Source organism: Acomys minous (genome assembly GCF_964271855.1).
Source record: "Acomys minous genome assembly, chromosome: 1".
Classification (NCBI taxonomy): domain Eukaryota; kingdom Metazoa; phylum Chordata; class Mammalia; order Rodentia; family Muridae; genus Acomys; species Acomys minous.
Window position 1 is genome coordinate 103,940,809 of NC_140483.1, and position 17,674 is coordinate 103,958,482.

Sequence of the window (17,674 nt, forward strand, 5' to 3'; positions counted from 1 at the left end):
CTATTGCTGTGATGACACAGCATGACCAAAGCAACTTGGGGAAGAAAAGATTTATTTGGCTTACACTTCCACCTTACAGCTTATCATGAAAGGAACTGTCTTAGTCATGGATTCTATTGCTGCAAAGAGACACCATGACCACAGCAACTCTCTCTTTTTTTTAAATATTTATTTATTTTTATGTATACGGTGCTCTGCCTGCATGTTCACCTGCAGGCCGGAAGAGGGCATCAGATCACATTATCGATGGTTGTGAGCCACCATGTGGTTGCTGGGAATTGAACTCAGGACCTCTGGAAGAGCAGTCAATGCTGTTAACCTCTGAGCCATCTCTCCAGCCCACACAGCAACTCTTACAAAGTGAAACATTTAATTGGGGCTGGCTTCCAGTTCAGAGGCTTAGTCTATTATCATCATCACGGCATGAAGCACAGTGGAGTGTAGGCAGACATGGTCCTGGCAAGAGCCTCAGACTTTTACATCTGGATCTTCAGGCAGCAGAAAGGAAGAGTGAGCCACTGGGCCTAGGTTGAGCTTCTGAAACCTCAAAGCCCATGTGTGGTGACACTCCTTCTCCAACAAGGTCATAGGTACTCCACCAAAGACACACCTCCCAATAGTGCCACACCTTTGAGCCTATGGGGGCTGTTTTCATTCAAACCACCACAGGGAGTCAGTACAGAAATTCAAATGGAGTAGGAACCTATAGGCAGGAGCTGTTGAAGCGGTCATAAAGGAGTGAGGCTTACTGCTGGCTTACTCCCCATAGCTTGCTCAGACTGCTCTCTTATAGAAGCCAGGAGCACCAGCCCATGGGTGCCACTCCTCACAATGGGCTGAGCCTTCCCCATAAGTCACTAATTAAGAAAATGGCCCACAGTCCAATTTTATGGAGTCATTTTCTTAACTGAGGTTCCATCCTCTCAAATGACTTTAGTTTGTGTCAATTTGATGTAAATTGAGCCAGTACAGTGGTGGAGCATGACTCTGAACTTCTGATATTCTTACCTTTCCCATCTGAGTGCAGGAATTACAGGCATGCACCACCATGGTGGGTTTATTTGCTACTAAGGATCAAACCTAGGTCTTTATGCACGCTAGGTAAACAGTTTTTTCCAACTGAGCTACACTTCTAGACCCTAGATTCTCCCAACCATTTTACTCTGTTCTGTTTGATGTATCTACTCATTGTTTCTTTTAAAAAAATTTTGTTAGCCTATGAAGAAATAGGTTTTGCTCTGACATCATCATGCACATATATTAACATTCTTGGCTCTTACTTCTTCCCCTCCCCCCAACCCATGTTAGCTTTTTCTCCTCCTCCTTGCCTTCCTGCTTTTTGACACACATTATAGTATATGTTATCTGGCTCCTTCTTCTCCTTTTAGAACGCTTGCCATTGTCTCTTCCTTTCTCCTTCCTCCATTCGCTTCCTCCCTCGATTCCTTCCTCCCTCCCTTTTCTTGTTGAAAATTTTAAAAATTACATGTGTTTATATGTATGTGTGTGTATGTGGGTACATGTATGCCACAGTACACATGTAGAGATCAAACAGACATGTAAGAGTGGCTTTTTTTCCTTCTGCTGTGGGGATTTTGGGGAACAGAGCAGGTTGTCAGGCTTGGCAACAAATGCCTTTACCTATTGACTCATCTTGCCCCTTTCACAACTATACAGATGGGTAGGTAGTCCACTCTGCAGCCTGGACTGGCTCTGAATGTGCTATGTAGACCAGGACTGCCTCGAAGTTCAGAAGACCCTCATGCCTCTGCCTCCTGAGTGCTAGGATTACAAGTGCACACCATGGTGTGTGTGTGTGTGTGTGTGTGTGTGTGTGTGTGTGTGTGTGATATGTATGTGTTCATGTGAGTTTGTAGGTATATGTGTAAGTATGTGCATGTGGTAATGGGGGGCATTGACTGTCTTCTTCTATTGCTTTCCTTTATTTTGAGACAGGGACTGAATCTGGAGGTCACCAGTTATCTGGGTTGCCTGGCCATTGAGCTGTGAGGATCTTCTTGTTTTCTACATCCATCAGCAGCTGGGGTTACAGATGTCCACCATGGCCAGTTTTCATACAAGGGTTGGATAGCTGAACTCAGGTCCCCAGGCTTGCGTAGCAGGCACTTTACACACTAAATGCCCCGCCCCTCCTCTGAAGGCTCCATTTTTAGTTTGGTGTATGTACACACTTTTAAACACTGCATGAAAGAAATGTAGTACTTGTCTTTACAAGCCTGGCTTATATCACTTAACGCAGTGATCTCCTTAGTATTCATTTTCCTGTGTGTGTCATTTTAGTGCCCTTGGCAGCTGTGATGGTTCGTTTTAGTTGTCAACTTGACACAATCTGGAACCATCTGGGAATCTAGTGTCAATAAGAAATTGTCTAGATCATGTGGGCTTCCCTTGATTATGTTAACTGAGGTGGGAAGAACTGCTCACTGCTGTTAGCATCAAAGTCTAAGGCTGTCCCAGTGGAGTCTTTAAGGTCTTAGGTATAGGACTGGACCATCTAACTTCATCTCCTCCTTTCCCATTGGTATCCCATTCTGTCTTTTCTTTCAGCTTGATGTTCTAGCTAAGACTTTGAACACTATATTAATAAGAGTGGACATGCATGCCTCATTTTAGTTTTCCTAATTTAGCACAATATTGTCTATAAGTTTGTAGGTATGCTTTTTTTCTTTCTTTAAAAAAACATTTATGATTATATATAAGTGCTCTGCCTTCGTGTACACCTGCAGGCCAGAAGAGGATGTTAGATTCTATTACAGATGGTTGTGAGCCACCATGTGGTTGCTGGGAATTGAACTCAGGACCTCTGGAAGAGTAGTCAGTGCCCTTAACATCTGAGGTATCTCTCTAGCCCCATGTAGCTTTTTTTTCTATACCTAGTTTTCTTCAGGGATTTTTATCTTGAAGGGATATTGAGCTTTGTGAATGTCCCCTTTTCTGTCTTTTGAGATGATCATGTGCTTTCTGTCTTTAAGTCTATATGTTTGCTGTATTATATTTGCTGATTTGTGTATTTTGAGTTGCCTTCATCTTCCTGGAATGAAACCAAACTGATCATGGTATTTGACATATTAAAAATGTTCTTAAATTCACTTTGCAAGTAAGTATGTTACTGAGTTACTAGAGAAATCAACCTGGAGTTTATCGGTTGTGCTTTTTTTCTAGTATCAGGGTAATAATTCTGGCTTTGTTTGAGTGTTATAGTGTTTTCCTTCTCTGTTTTATAAAACAGTTTCAGGACCCCCTTTTTTTTTTTAGAGTTAGATTGCCCCTAGAAATGTTATAGGATTCAGTAGTGAATCTGTCTGGTTCTTGACTTTTTCTGTTGGGAGACTTTTTAATCATTGCTTCAATTTCATTATTTTGTGGATATTTATAAATGCTTATATCATCTTGATTTGACATTGGTCAGTCATAGATGTCTAAAGATTTAGCCATTTCTTTTAAAGTTTCCAGTTTCTTTGAAATATAAAATTTTAAATATATTTCAAATTTATACTTAAAACATATTTATTTATGTACAATTTATTTACACAACACATAATAAATATACATAAAATGTATAGACTAGTTTCCTAATTATTGTCTGGATTTCATTGGAATTGTAACCTGCACTATTAATCTCTAGTTCTATTAAATTGGATCTTCTCTCTTCCTTTGTTGAATTCACTAAGCGTCTGTCAATACTGTTTGCTTTGCAGAGGCAGTGCCCAGGCTCTCCCAGGAGGCATTGGATCACTGGTAAGTGACATAACAATGTGGAGTTCAGCTCCCTTGCCCAATGGGTTCACTTTGTGATAAAACCAACATTCCCCAATCTGGAAGGTCCAGACAGAGTGTGAACCTTCACTTGTCTCATGTCCTTTTCTTTTTTTCTCTTTTTAAAAATTTAATTAAGTTATTCAGATTACAGCTCAATTGTTATCCCATCGTTTGTATCCTCCTGTTCCTTCCTTCCTCCCGCTTTCACCCTATTCCCCTCCCCTAGGTCTAAGACCAAGGGGGGGCCTCCTCCCCCACTATATGGTCATAGGCTATCAAGTCTCATCTTGGTAGCCTCATTATTCTTTCTTTGAGTGCCATCAGGCCTCCCTACCAAGAGGAAGTGATCAAATACGGGGCATCAGCGTTCATGTCAGAGTCAGTCCCCGCTCTCCACATAACTGTGGAGAATATCCTGTCCATTAGGTAGATCAGAGTAGGGGTTCGATGTTTACTACTTATATTGTCCTTGGTTAGTGCAATAGTTTGAGCAGACCCCCCTGGGCCCTGATCTGCCCATCACGATGTTCTTCTTATAGTTTTCTAGTACCCTCTGGGTTCTTCTATTTCCCCATCTCCTATATTTCTCTTACCTAGAGTCCCAGTAGGATGTCCTCACATCTATCCCAATTGCCTGGTAAGTGAAGATTTTCATGGGACATGCCTTTTGGGCTAGGGCCCATTTGTAAGTGAATATATACCATGTGAGTCTTTCTGCTTCTGGGTTAACTCACTCAGTATGATCATTTCTATTATGTTTTCTCTACTCCTCTCTGGTCATTCCATTCCATGATAAATCACTAGCATATGAATTCCCACCTAGGAACTAAAAGCCCACTTCAGACACATACCTTCCTTTGCATTTCACCCCCTTTCCTAACAGTGTTAGTGATTAGACCTGGGACCTCCAAGGAAAGCAATGTGTCGCGGAGCTACGTTCCCGTGGACCAGCTTCGGGGTAAGAGAAGATTATGTCTTGGTGGTTGTGAAGTAGGAAGAATTGAGCAGACAGGGAACAGCTGGCCAAGGAGACCAACTACTGGTGAACAATTAGCTAGAGGACTAATTGTTGAGGAGAGATTGAGGAATGGAGGAGAAAAGAAATGTTGAGGCCCAGACATAAATTGTGGTTGAAGCTGAAAGGTCTTCTAGTCCAGGAGAAGTTTTTCTTCTGCTGTTTCTTGGGCCAACCACAGTACTTTTTTAAAAGTGAAGTTCAGGTTTTTTTTTTTTTAATTACAGATTACATTATGATTTTCTCATCTTTTACAATCACTAGAAATCAATAGAGCAATTTAACAAAGAAATACAAACAGTTAAAAAAAAGAAATACAAACAGTTCTATATGAGCTACAATAAAGCATGTAGCAAAAATCAATCAACATCCAAGCAATGGTCAGCATGACCTGATTATTATTTCTTAAACAATACTTAGGAAAGTTTAATCATAAATTTCCCCAGGCCTTAAGCCATTGTGTTTACACTATTGCCATAGCAATGTAGCTTGAAACGAAATGTCCTTAACACATACATGCACACAAACTTGACTTACTTCTAGTTCCAAACTAACAGGTGTGTTACCCAAGCCTAGGCTAACAGCCAAAGGGTCCTCTATTGTAAAATATCTGTAAAGCATGATGTTCCAAGCCCATCTTTGATTATTTTCAAAGCAGATTGTAAGGAAAATAGTTTTACTTTTCTTCAGCTAAGAATATATAACCAGGTACTGTTATGTCAAAGTGCTAACTTTCTTTTCAAGCAGTTTCTGCCTGGCTGATCTCAATAGTCGGAGTCATCATCTCAAGCCTTTGCCAGATACCTTCTCTCAACATTCTCTGAGGGAAAAAGCTTTACAGTGTAAATTTTCTTAGAGCTCATAGTCAAAGTGAGAACTGGAGAGAAAGACAATTTTAGGAGAAAAGGTATATTTCAAAGTAGTTTTAAGGCAAAATTATACCGGGACCATACATAATACGTAAGGGCAGTGGTGATCAGCCATAGATCTTTGGAACTTTGTCCAGCAAAGCCTCCACAACTTGTCCTTATGTCTCTGACACTACACATAAAAAAAAAATTGGTTCAACCTTACTTTTAACTTCCTTGGGGAAAAGTAGTCTATTTAAAAGTGAGCTATAAGCCTGGCGTGGTGGCACACGCCTTTAATCCCCACACTCAGAAGGTGGAGGCAGATAGATTGCTGTGAGTCTGAGGCCAGCCTAGTCTATATATCCAGGACAGTTTGGATTGCACAGTGAGACTCTTGTCTTAAGGAACAAACCAAAACCAAAACCAAAACCAAAACCAAAACCAACCAACCAACCAAGCAAACAAACAAAAATCTCAGTCTACGGATCCACACCTTTAGACCCTAAAGGTCTTGAGACTCCTACACCCACATGATGCTGAGCCACATTGGTGTAAATATCAGGGGGGGGGAAGGCAGGGGCTTGGTACTGAAGGAGAATTAAGGGGGAAGAAGGCAACCAACAGTGCCCCCCCCCCACCTCCAAGCTTCATTCTTATCTGGGTGAATATGTTACTGTTTGTTTGGAAGGTAACTATTCTTGCCTTAAAATGCAGCCACCTATCAAAATGCCTGCAGGAGTACGGGATGCCCAACTGGAAATTGCTAAGAGCTATTACCTCATTGTCCTTTTGTTTCCAGTAAAAATACAGTAAGATCTGATGTAATTAGAGGTTTAAATCCTTTTGGAGACCTTTATTTTCCTCCAGTCTGGAAGCTTTTAACAATTTCCTCTTTATGGCTTTTTCTGAAGTTTCATGACGTTGTTTAATGTGGTTTTCTTGGTGATTATTTTTAATTTAGCAAGTCACGTTCCTTAGTTGTGTTTCATGCATCTAATGAATTGCATTGTTTCTAGTAATTCCCCCTTTCCCTCCTCCCCACATCTTCTCTTTCTGGAGCTCCTAATAGTCAATAAAAAGTTCTCTGGCTAATTATTTGTTTAAAAAAACTTTCTTCTCCTGGTTTTCTATTTCTTGGAAATAAAACTGAATATTTCCACTAGACTACTTAGTTCTAGTAAGTTAAATGTTGCTTTTTAAGAAGACTTTTTTTTTTTTAATTTTATGTGCCTGCATGTGTGCCTGCCTGAATTTATGTGTACCACGATATGGCACATGGAGGTACGTACCCACGGAAGTCAGAGGGTGTCAGAGGGTGTCAGGTCACCTGGAACTGGAATTAGAGGCAGTTGTGAGCTGCCCACTGTAGGTGCTGGGGACCTTACCAGGTCCTCTATAAGAACAGCAAGTGCTTTTAACACTGAACCATCACGCTAGTCCCTACTTTGTATTCTTATGCCCAAGAGCTCTCTCTTTTCCTCTGAGTTTTTCATTCCTAGATGCTAGTTAGTGTTGTTTCTTTTTGGGGGGGCATTTTTTTCTTTTGTCTGATTACATCATTTCCCCATTTGTTCTGGAGTCTTTTTTGTTTGCTTTCTTTTAAATAGTAAACATGTAGGCTTGGAACTTTGGCAAACCTACTTTATTTGGGGTTCTTTAATGCTCATACCTCCCTTCCAATCCACCTACCCTAGATAAGAGAAAAAAGAGGTTAATGGGAACAGGAGAAGTAGACCCCTTTAGACTCAGTTCCTTGGAGCGATCCCACTCTTTGTTTTCAGGATTTCAGCAGACCCGTTAAACAGCAAACCAGCAATTCAGTGAAGGCGACTGTAACCACAGCATCTGGAACCCAGAGCAGCAGCCAGAACCAGAAACCTTGAAAAGGTCTCTGGAGTGTTTCTCTAGGAGTGTCTTGAAGTGGAGTAATGAACAGTCAAATGATAAGCAATGCCAAGACTAAGAAGCCAAACTTATGGTTTGGGGCCTATCTATCTATCTATCTATCTATCTATCTATCTATCTATCTATCATCTATCTATCTATCTATCTATCTATCTACCAATCATCTATCTATTATCTATCTATCTATCTATCTATCTATCTATCTATCTATCTATCTATCTTTCTCCTCTTAGATTCCATACTAGGATGTTTATCAGTTGGCAAAGACCATGCCCTGGCAAGAGGCAGTTCCTCTTCTATTGGACAAACATCATGTGTTCTGTCACAAGTCTGTTTTCAATGGAAACGCAGCACACGCACACACAAGTCTGTTTCACATCCCACACTTGGGATCAAAACAAAAGCATGTTTACATTCAGTACATAAATATTTCCCTCAATTGCCTTATAACCTTTGTGCATACTTGAGAATGGAATAGTGAAGAGCTAACTGGCAGCTGTGTATGTCAGCAAAGCTGTTTCCATGTGAAATTTCCTGACACAGTTCTCTCATAATCTAGTTGTGCTAGATTTGTTCCTGGAGTTTGGAAGTGCTGCGTCTGGTCCCATCCTGGAAGACCAGGAGACAGAGTACTGAAGAAGACAGTTTTTATTCAAGTCCAACTTGAGGACAGATGAAAATGGGGTAGAAATATTCTGATGTCACAGATCCTCTCAGGGCTTTTGTGGGGATAGGAGGTGGGCGTTGCTTGGCTGTTCCTGTACCTCTTTGGCTTTCAGTCCATTCCTTTGATAGGTGTAGGAACACAGAGCCAGCTTTTGTGTCTTTAGAGGTCAGCGTCAAGGCTGGATTCCTGCAATGCTTGTTAAATACATCAATTTTGCAAAGGTGATAGTGCGAGAATCAAAGGGAGGGGCGCAAGTGTCTCTCTTTAGAACTTGGACTATACTGTCCACTTGGAAGGTGGAGGCAGGAGAATCAGAAGTTCAAAGTTATCCTCAGCTACATAAGGAGTTGGAGACCAGCCTGGGTTACATGAGACCGTGTTTGGGGAAAAAAGGGAGGAGTGGAAATACAGTTGAGTGCTTTGCTAGCATTCAAAAGGACATGGGTTCATTCTCAAGTGTCCCCCCAAACAAAAATCCTTATAGATGACCCAGACTTCATATGTTATTCTAACAACAGAAAGGAGAATAGATAAAGTATATAGAGTCTCAGCTCTGAGTTAGACCCTGGAGGAAAAGGAATTGTTGGTTTTCACATACCACGCCTCTGCCTTCAAAAGTGTACCTAGTGCATCATTTTTTGTTGTTATTGTTTTTGTTTTTTCTGAAATAGAGTTTTTCCAGACTCAGGTTCAAATATGTATGCTATACTAAGTTAATGTCCACTAGCCTATCTGCTTTCAAAATAGCTATCTACTCTTACCCACCTACTGTCTGTCTTCCTTATGGCTTCTGTTGGAGTGGGGGAATTTCCGGTGTGAACTATCTTACCCAAGCTGGGTGTGGTGGCCCACTTCTGTAATCCCAGTACTCAGGAGACAGAGGCAGGCAAATCTCTATGAGTTCAAGGCCAGCCTGGTCTACAAAGCAAGTCTAGGACAGCCAAGGCTACACAGAGGAAACTGTCTTGAAACAAAACAAAACAAAACAGAAAGAAAGGAAAAAAGGAAGGAAGTAAGGAAGAGAAGAAACTTGTACTCGAAGAAAGTGAAATTATGGACTCAGTGTTAGTAGCAAGACAATTTTCCCAGTTTAAAGATAGGATCTGTGTCTCAAGCTATGTGATAGATAGAACATGTGGTTAGGATGTACAAGTCCTGGGTCCAAGTCTCACCACCCACTGACCAACAAATACAAAATACAAAATTGTCACAATGACTCCACTGTAAGCAATGTGGTAAATACTTCATAACATCACTAATCCTAATCCCAAACCATCCTTGTAATATCTTATGTCATATTGCGAAGGAAGGAAACAGAGGGTTAGGAAGTTAAGTAACTTGCCTAAAGCCACACACCCACTAATTGTGCAGCCAAGGTCAGAACCTACTGATGTCAAACCCTCATTCTCATTACTCTTAAGATGGCACTTTGGGGACCTGGAGAGACTGCTCAGCTGTTAAGAGTAGGTGCTCTTCTTCCGGAGGACCCACGCCAGGTGCCTCACTACAGCCTGTAACTCCAGTTCCAGGGGATACAATATTCTGGCTTTCAAGGGCATCTCCACTCATGTCTCACACACACACACACACACACACACACACACACACACACACACACACACGTAAAAATGACATTTTGGAATGTGAAACCTATGCAAATAAAACTTCTACATTTAATATCTTTTGTTAACTGATATTCTCTGGAAATAATCATTGAGGATAATTGATTTTTTTTTTGAGACAGTATCTCGTATAGTTCACACTTATCTTGAACTCGCTCTGTAGTTGAGGAAGACCTTCAGCTTTTGATTATCCTGCCCCACCTGTAGCTGCTAGGACGATAGGGGTGCACCATCACTTCTTGTTTTGCCCAGTACTGGCACTGAACATGAGCATGCTAGGTGAGCACTTTGCCACCGGAACCACACTCCTATCCTAGCTAATTGAAAGTTTCTAGTGCAGGGCTACATAGAGAACAGCCTGCAGCTGGTGCTCTGAACTACTGATTTGGTTAATAAAGAACAAAGCTCAGATGAAGTATCTAGAAACTTTTGTAAGGCAGGGTCTTGTATAGTCCAATTGTCCTCAACTTACTGTGCAGTGGAGACTGGTTTTGAACTGAGTCTCCTGCCTCCACCCTGTAAGTGGTGGGATTACAGATGTGTGTCACGGTGCCCAGCTTTAGAGACTCTATGGCTTTGAATTATTGCTGAGACATCTAATTGTGGACTGGTTGATTTGTCTTGTTAAATAAAGGTCTATACACGTTCAGGTATTATTGAATTCTATATAGTGAATTTCATATGGGCATATGGCCAGACCTGCAAATTAACCATGAACTGCACAGACTGGAGATAAAATAGGAAACCAGCCCTTCACCACAGATTGTTGGAGCACCATTATAAATTGACTTAAACATGTCAATTAAGCCAGTTTAAAAATTAGTCTGCACTGTACTGTTTCTGAGATCTCTTTTCAGAGATTTCTGTACATTTCTCTGGTTGCAAGAAGATCTGTTGCAGCTCTTCCTTGAGGTCACTACAGGGCTTAAGACGTTGTGGGTGGTAATGAGTAGCCAAGGTCATTAGGCTTTGTGTACTGGGAGAACCAGGATGTCAAAGTCAGAACGAGGAGACACATATGGGTGTAGTTCAGAAGAGTGTCTTTGACCAATCAGTAAAGCAAGAGGACACATAAAGCCATAAATATTATAAACAATAAAAGGGCCAGTGCCAAACAAGTAGGTATGAGGTGGGCAGCAGTGGTGCTTGCATTTAATGCCAGCACAGGAGGCAGAGGTAGGCGGAGCTCTGAATTTGAGGTCAAACTGGTCTACAGAGTGAGTTCCAGGACAGCCAGGGCTACACAGAAAAACTCTGTCTCAAAAGACCAAAAGAAAACAAAAATATATGTGTTAGTACAATCTAGACCAACCTAACCTCTCTCTGTCCCTCCTGTCCTTCTTACCTCTCTCAGTCCCTGACTTCCTTCCTAAGCAAGCCTTAGTCCTATACATGGTCCCCCTTACCCAGTAGCTCTAGCCCTGTGACTTGATATGCATCCCTTTTTGGCCTGCAACTCAGTATATAGACAAAACTGTTTTCAATGTCACAGGGATCCTCTTGCCTCTGTCTTCTAATTATTGGGCTTACAGACATAAGCCACCGGGCCTGACTTATATCTGGGGTTTTAAGTGTTTCCCCAAAGTCTATATGGCAAAAATTTAGTCCCCAGTGTGAGATTACTGGGTGAGAGTGGAACCTTTAGAAAGTAGGGCCTAGCAGGAGGCCTTCAGGAGATTGGAATCTTTTCTGTGAGGGAGAGAGAGGAGCCTCTGTTCTTGCCTCATCCCCTTCTACTTTCCAGTGATGAGGTAGGTGGCTTGGTTTTGTTGTGTGTTCCCACCATGATGAGTGGCCTCACCAAAGGCATGAGAGCAACATTCCTCTCACACTTCCAATGCCACAAACCACCCACCACCATTACTTTCCTGCCACAATCAACTGTAGCCCCTCAAACTGTGAGCCCAAGTAAACCTTCCTTAATTTGTTGTTGTTGTTTTTGTTTTTTGTTTTTGTCAGATATTTGGTCACAGTGATGAAAAAGCAATTAATTAATGTAGGAGTTCGCATATGGGCTAATCTGGCCACGAGTTTTGTACATGTGAAGTTGCATCGTAAGTGTTTGTTTGCTTGGATATCTTCAATGACCAGAGAAATTCATACCCAAATCAGCATGACTTTCTGTGTTTTTAAGCTCACACAGAAAAATGAAAGTAACTTTCTTTTGTGACTACTAACTCTGATGCCCTCTCTACTATTTGGCCAAGGCACACATAACAACCCCACCACCATGCCACCAACGTGGTACATGTTGTCACTTCTTTTCTTTATTTTTGTTTAGGTTAGCATGCAAATTAATTAATTTTATCATGACATCTCTACACAGTTGCATCATTAGCCATGTGCTCATGTACTAAAGCTACATCTTTTAGTTACTTGATAGCTTTGGGGAGATAAGTCTACTGATGGCTGGGAAGTTTCATAAGTGTTCTTAAAGGGAACACAGGTGGGAATCTCTTGATTTGCATGGTTTTGCAGGGTTTTCTGGGTCAAGAGCATAAAGAATATTTTACGGGTCACCCTAGGCTGCTTACAAAAAAAAAAAAAGGATATTATGATCCCTAAATATTAATCATCTGACATTCTGTTGACAAAATGTATTAATCTCAAGCAATATATAAAATTCAAACCATAGTTCTACAAAGAATAAAAATATTGACTAGAAATAGTTCAACAAATTCTAAGATATCTACTAACTTAAACCATCCCAGTTGCTGTCTTTAGTTATTTTCTTAAGTGTATGAATGGCCCCGAAGCGTCTTAATATAGTTTTTGAAATGCAATATAGAAATTTTAACTGGAAACAAAAGTCACTTCCTTCACTAATTTGTCTTCAAGGGCAATTTTCTACTAGTTTTTTTTTTTTTTACTATAAAAACATTATAGTTGTATAACACATGAATTAGTTCTTTAAAAACAATATTCTCTTGCTGAGCGTGTCTCAGCTTCATTTCAGAAATATGATGGAGGGTCAATAATTATACTCTTTGATGGTCTTGCTGTATAATTTAGAATGCCATTATTTTTAGCATGCTGTTTTTTATCAGCTTAAGAATTGCAGGTGTTCTTCATGTCAGAGTCACAGCTGCCTCTCTAGATAAACACTGATACTCCTGTCTCACAAGTACCCAGGAAGGGTTGAATGCTGTTCCTCATCTAGTCTCTTTACAGCATAGCAATGTAGTAAATACTATGTAGTATTTCAACAGCACAGCACCTTTATACAGGTGCTAATCACTGTAATTAATGAGAATGGATAAATGGAGGGTAGATGGCTAGCTGGATAGATGATAAGTAGACAGCAGTTTTCTATTGTTTTGGAGCAGAGCACTTAACAAACTTAGTGACTTGAAGAAAAGCCATTCATCCATTTGTCATTTGAGTATACATTAAACAGCTTCCAAGGAGGTGGCTCATCTCTGCTCTACACATCAGTGGAGGTGGCTTAACTGGTAGCTGGCAGATCTGATTCCAAGGTGATAGGCTCACATGTCTGGATAAATTGTTACTGGTTGTTGGTTTGGGCTTCTGCAAGAGGTACAGACCAGGTCTTTGATTCTCCATGGGCCTGACTTTTCTTTGCATTCTGGCGGGGTCCCCAAAGGTGAACATCCCCTAAGAGGACACACTAAGAAGAAGGTGTACTGCCCTCTACAATCTAAACCAGATTGTCACACACATCACTTCAGCCAGTGGTTCTCAAGCCTCCTAATGCTGTTACACTCTAATACAGTTCCTTATGATGTGGTGACCCCAACCATAAAGCCATTTTTTCTTGCTACTTGCTATGAATTGTATTGTAAATATGTGATATGCAGGATATCTTATATATGACCTCTGTGAAAGAATTGTTACACACCCTAAGGCATTGCAACCTACAGGTTGAGAATCACTGATTTAGATTATCTCTATTATAGGCTTGCTCAACCTTAGAACTGTTGACATTGTAGTTATGGGCTATTTAGCATTAGCTACACTGTGTTCACTAGTTACAACCCTTTGTCTCTAGATCTCACCAAGCGTTCCCAAGGGAACAGACATTCCTAGGTGCAGACCATTGATTTTTTTGTTATAGATATAAATGCCTTCCCAGATTCAAGGAAGCTCAAGACACAGAAACCTGCTAGGAATATATGTATGACAAGAAATGTAATTATTTTTGTCAGATAGGCATGCCACAGTAACCATTTCACTAACATGGACTGATTTTGTCTTCCCAGTTTACCTGTGGAACACCAATTCTAAAAATGATGGCATTTTCAGCCTTTGAATGGCAATAGATATTGAAGGTTAGGTATTCACAACAGACTTACTAAAAATATGGGAAGAGACACCAGAGAGCTTGCTTATAATACATGTTCTTTTTGTTTCTTGTCTCTATTTCTTGGTCTCTGTCTCTGTGTTCCAAGTAAGAACACAGTAAGAACACTAGAAGAGCACTAACTAGGAAGTGAGCCCTCAGAAACTATTGTCAGAAAAACTGCAACAAATACATTTCTGTTGTTTGAGAATACTAGCATAGGGTATTTTGCTCTAGCAACCTGAATTAGGTAAGATTTAAAGTGTATACAAAATGCACATTAATTTTCTTAGCACTTTCTACATCAATTATTAAAAATGTTTCCAAATTATAGCATTGTCTGTAGTTGTAGAGAATGTTCATCTCATTTATCAATTAAAGAGCGTAGTTCATTCTTATTATACCTTCTTGACAATTTTGATGTCTTACTCATGAGGCAGTTCTTGAAGTGAATCTAATTGATACAAACAAATATTTTGCATTATAACCCAATGGATTGGACAATTTACCTGTCCCTTATTGCCAGTGTATAAATTGATGATATATCAATGTACTAGCATTTAATTAAGTTTTCAGTTTTCAACTATTTAATTTTTCCTCCAGTGATTAAGGACTCAATTTTTCTTTCTTTTTCTTTAAACTTTAAAGTTACATTTATTTGTATATTTGGTATATGTACATCTAAGTTCCCTTGGGCCAAAGTATGTCGGTGTTGACCAAAGGGCAGCTTGAGGGAGTCAGTCCTTTACTTCTATTGTGTGAGTCCCAGGGCTTGAACTTGGGTCCTCAGTCTTGGCTGATAGCACCCTACCTGCTATGCCATCTTGCTGGCCCCTTTCTGTGGATTTCTACTGCTATTTCACAGAATGGGCCTTCTCACTGTTCTATGAAACAGTGCAACACAAGTACTCACTGGTGTTTGACAGTTGTGTAATATCAACATAAAACAAGTATTTAGATGTCTATCTTCATATTGATAGAAACTCTGAAGTTTTCAGAATCCTGGTTTAAGAAGTGATTGAAAATAGCAATTAAAAAAAATCAGAGCTCAAAGCTTTGCTCAAAACTATTTAAAATTATTCCACTTAGAAGTATTCCCTCCTACAGATCCATCCCATAAAATGCCCTATAGCATTTCTTCTATAATCCTTTCAGTACTACCATGACAACCCCTGAAGAAGGTTTGGAGGGCTATGGAATGTGGGCTTTTCATTCTCAGTTTCATTTTATAAAAAGACTTTGAAAGGATATGACTTCATTTGAAAATTTGTAAAGACTTTCCATAAAAACCTACCTCATGCCTATGAAAAACAAGGTTTCCTAACATTTACTGAATGTATGTTATGTAGATGTTTAAATGCCCACAAGACCCCATTGATGTCCCTAATATTGTGATTCCTATTTTTCAAACAAGGAAATGTGTATGAGATCACTCACTTCCCCTGTTAGTAGTAGAGCCCTAATAAACCCAAGGAGTATCACACAAAGCCATGGATCTGACCTCTGTGCTGGACTTCCAACAGTGATGATTGGTTGCCTCCATTGTACAACCTTACCAGACTTATCATTGGGGGTAGTCTAGAAGCCATGTAGGTGACCATTTTTTTATCCATTATAACCTGCTGCAAAGACACTGCCTCTATACTTAATGGTTTAAAACAAAAATCATTTTTCAGGAATAGCAAGTTAGTGACCTTATCTGGGCTAATTTGTGTATCCACAGTCATTTGCTGGAATAGCTTCAAGATGGCTCCACTCAAGTGTCTGTTGGTTGGAGTTGGCTATCAGCCAGGGCATGTTACTTTCTTTTTGTATGTTTTAGTCTAGGTTTCTGCTAGCATTGTGGAGTCCTGGATCCAACACTGTTAGTGCTAGAGTTTCAAGGTTTTTTTGTAGCTTAAGAGTTGCCTAGGATTTCTACAGCACTTCTTTTGTTGTATTTTGTTGATCAGTTGTCACAGTTTCCTATCTCTTGGTGGGATATATGGCAGTATCACGTTGCAAGGAGGTATAAACACAGCAGGTAGACAGGGTAGCATCAATCTTTGCAGCAATTGTTACAATGGTGTATCTAACTATTTCTGCCAGCTATATATTGCTATGTAATAAGCCATGCCCACATACAGGAATATGTAGCAACAATTTTTTTTACTCATATGTCTGTAGGTCAGCAGGAACTCAGGCATGGAAATGGCTCTTCTCCACTCTGTCTAGTGCTGAGTGGGGCACATGGCTTACAGTCATCTGGTGCTGAGGGACATAAGATGGTCTCAGTGATATGTCCCTCTCTCCACATTAAAAAGACAAGTCAAAGGACTATCTACTTGCTGTATTCTTTTCTTATGGTAATGATGAGGTTCATGCATATGGCAGAGTCCTTAGTTTTCTTTCATGTGGCTTCTTGTTCTTAGCGATCTCTCCTCCAGAACCTGTATTCATGACCTCTTCTGATGTAGCCTAGAGTGGACTTCTCTTCATGGTAGCCAGGTTCCACATGGAAAGAAGCAGACTTTCTTAGATCTCAAAAGGTTTAGGGCCAGAGCAGTAGTGCTATTCCTTTCCTTCTCTTTAAGTCAAAGCGAGCCACAAGGCCACCTCAGAGTCTATGGCAGTCAAAAGAACTTTGTCTCTTGATCAGACAATGTATGGAGATGAGACGGGATTATAAGGAGCCACAGTTGCAGACAATATACCAGAGTGTTTGAACAAAGGTGAATAATTGAGAAGTTGGTGTCAAAGAATTGCTCTGGACTGCTGACTACCCAAACTGAATTGCAGCTAACAGCCAAATGCCTCAATGTAGAAAGAAGCAATGCATATGAGAAATTGCAAATATTTCTTTCAAATAACAAATCAAGTGGCAGAAGACAGTCTAAAGTCAGTGTTGAGAGAGTAGGGAGAATATGTCCTGCAAATAGCAATCTTTATTCATTCTAGATGGCCATAAATGGTCGATCAGGAATATTGGGAAGCTCTGCTATGAATGGAATGTTCCATGAGGGTCCTCATGTCTTCTCCCAAAGTATTTAGTCCTGATCAGATAAATGTGGAATTTATCACCCACTAAAGGGATGAGATCATAAAATATCCCTTCTCTTCCATCACCAAAGCTTGGGAAGGACCCAGAAACAGATGGGAAGGCAATATGGAGACTCTAATTAAGGAGAGAAAGTGGCAAGGCTACCAAAATAGTTGGAGACATTGTCCCTCAGCTGTAACTAAGGCAGTTGTAGGCATTCCCCAGATTGTTTTAGAGGAAAATAAAGGCTCGCCTTGTGCCAGCGCTATTTATATACTTCACATGAATCCCACTGCTTCCACTGCTTTCTATTGTACTTATTTATTTAACTTAAATGAGTGTTCTGTGATGCTCGGGACTGGATCCAGGACCCACGTGCTTGTTAGGTGAACGCGACAGCACTGAGGTATCCACTGTTTTGACCTTTCTTTCCATGTGGAAATATTTTTTATTTTTGGTTATAAAGGCATTAAAGAACTTCTAATAGGCATGACCTTGGCAAGAACGAAGGCGAC

At 40.3% G+C, this 17,674-nt stretch overlaps 1 long non-coding RNA gene across 2 annotated transcripts in view; it reads left to right on the forward strand.

Annotated features, from left to right (window-relative positions):
• LOC311587462 overlaps window positions 1-17,674 on the forward strand; it is a 39,935-nt gene that overhangs the window by 16,693 nt on the left and 5,568 nt on the right. The window contains exon 1 of one of the 2 annotated variants that reach the window (XR_014775867.1): window positions 14,255-14,390. The exons of the other annotated variant lie outside the window; for it this stretch is intronic. This is a non-coding gene — a long non-coding RNA (uncharacterized lncRNA). Of the gene's footprint in view, window positions 1-14,254; window positions 14,391-17,674 lie in introns of those variants that run through there. 2 annotated transcript variants of the gene reach the window in all.